The sequence below is a fragment of the Hydra vulgaris genome, chromosome 01 (assembly GCF_038396675.1).
Source record: "Hydra vulgaris chromosome 01, alternate assembly HydraT2T_AEP".
Classification (NCBI taxonomy): domain Eukaryota; kingdom Metazoa; phylum Cnidaria; class Hydrozoa; order Anthoathecata; family Hydridae; genus Hydra; species Hydra vulgaris.
The window spans coordinates 69,042,722-69,045,000 of NC_088920.1; positions in this window are offsets into that span (position 1 = coordinate 69,042,722).

A 2,279-nucleotide genomic window follows, 5' to 3' on the forward strand; every position below is an offset into this window, starting at 1 on the left:
AATTTTAAAATAAATAATTTATAATCAGCTTCTTACTTTTGACTGCACTCTATTCATCGATCACACTATAGCTCATTTCTATAAAATATTAAAAAAGGTATTTAAGTTTTTCATTAATACGTAACAAACAACTACTTTGTGTCATTTCTAAATATGGTTTATATAATTTAATGCGTCTTGTTTAAAGTCTATGTAAAAATAAAGAAAAAATAAAAAAAGATTTTAGAAAAAGCAATAAAGATTAAAGTAATTTTTTTAAGAACAAAAAAAAAAAAATTTCGAGTTTTTTTTTTATAATTTATCTTTATTTGTCCTTTTAAAATTTTTTTTTAAAAAATATTATAGTTTAGATGGTTTATATTACGCCTTTAAATACCCCCACTGTTTCAAATAATTAAGGATATATTTTAACTAAGGTTTTTTATTGTCCAGTACTTAGTGCATCAAGTATTTTTTTTTATTGTCCCAGTGAAAATCAGCCGTGATTTTTGTGATTCTAAAGTCGGCGTTTCAAGTGGTTGACTTTGGAAGCGGTTGCTTAGATATTCTCCTGTCTCAGTGTTTCAGCAGTATTTTCTCGTATGTCTCAGTGTTTCAGCAGCGTTTTGGAGTTAGAGAGTTGCAACAGCAAAATTAAAAAGCAGAAAAATTTTCTCAAATAATGAAAAAAAAGTAATGAAAAAGGGTCGAAAAAGGTTAAAGTAATAATATTAGTAATAATATTTGCTGTAACAACAATATATATTGATGAAGAATATGTGGAGATGATGCAGAGCTTACGAAGATCCTATGAAAATTGTTATTGTTTTAAATTTTCAAGTCAGCCTTAAAATAGTTTAAGAATCTTGAGTGAACATTATAGTCTGGCAAAGAACTCCAGTTTTTAATAACTCTCTTGTTAAGGTGGTAGACTACTTAAAAAATTACTTTTGTATTTGACGATGTTTTGATTGATTTTTTTACTTCATACATGATAGGCATATCTTAAAAATAACATTTTAAAGATATACTTATCATGTTTGAAGTAAAAAAATCAATCGAAACATCGTCAAATACAAAGGCAATTTATTTTTTTTTTACTTAAAAAATTTTGGGCAAAAACAGGTGGTTTTAGGCCAAAAACATGTTAAAATCTTGGCAAAGATATCTCAAAAAGTATTAAGTTCTAATTTTTTGCAGTTTTATTCTTTTTATGTAAATAAATATCCTGAGATAAAAATTTTTGTTGAAAATTTTTTTATTTTAAAGCACGTTAAATTTTTCTATGCGCCAATTTAAAAATCAAATTTCTAATATTATAGACCAAAAAACTTGTTTTTTTAAAAATTTGTATTTGTAATTTTTTTTATCTCAGGACGTAAAGCTTACTATATTGAATCACTTTACAAAATTTGAAGTCAATTGAACAGTTACAGCTCCCGCAATATTTGTCAGAAAATTAGAAGTATAAAACAGAGAAAAATGCAAATAAAGTTTAAAGTATTGATTATGTAAACTTATAAAAAAAGGTAAAATCTCCCTTTTTTATACACTGTTCCTCTTCATCATTGTATTTATTATCGAACCCTTTCCTAGTTGCTTTAAGATTTTTTCTTAGTTTTTTAGTTCTTTTTTTTGTTTCTAACCTAACTAGCAATTGCTATGAGCGTTGCTTGGGAAAACAAAATTACCTGCTAAAGTAAATCACTTTTACCAGTTCTAAAAATTTTTCTCGTATGAGAATCTTTAAATTTTTTCGACTTTTAAAAAGTTGATTTTTCCTAACTTTTTTTAGCAGTCTACCACCTTAAAGAAGTTATTACTTAAAGAACACTTAAATTTGTCTTTAAATGTCCGCGTAGTTTTTATGAGAGTTCATCGCTTGTTATTGATGGAAAGAGTTTCGGGCTTTTGAACTAATTTTATAAATAAAACTTCGCGTAACAAATTATTTAATGGATGTTAACGAGTTAGAATGGCAACACAATTCGCATCTAACGGTTACTGGACGACAGTCAAGTAAGACGCATGAAGACTTTTTTTCTATTTTGGACCAAAAAAGTGAAAAAATAATTGTTTCTGTTTTTTTCTTAGACACATAACTTTTTTTATCTGTTGTCGCTGCGTTCTTTTTTTTCCGTAAACGGTAGCTCCCAAATCAAATGGTGGCTCCCATTTTCGGTAAAAGTAACTTTGAAACTAAACAAACAACGCATGAAACAACTTTGAAACTAAACGAACAACATCATGCGGAAATATCATAAATACCAGATTTAGAACATGCTTTCGTGGTGAGTTTA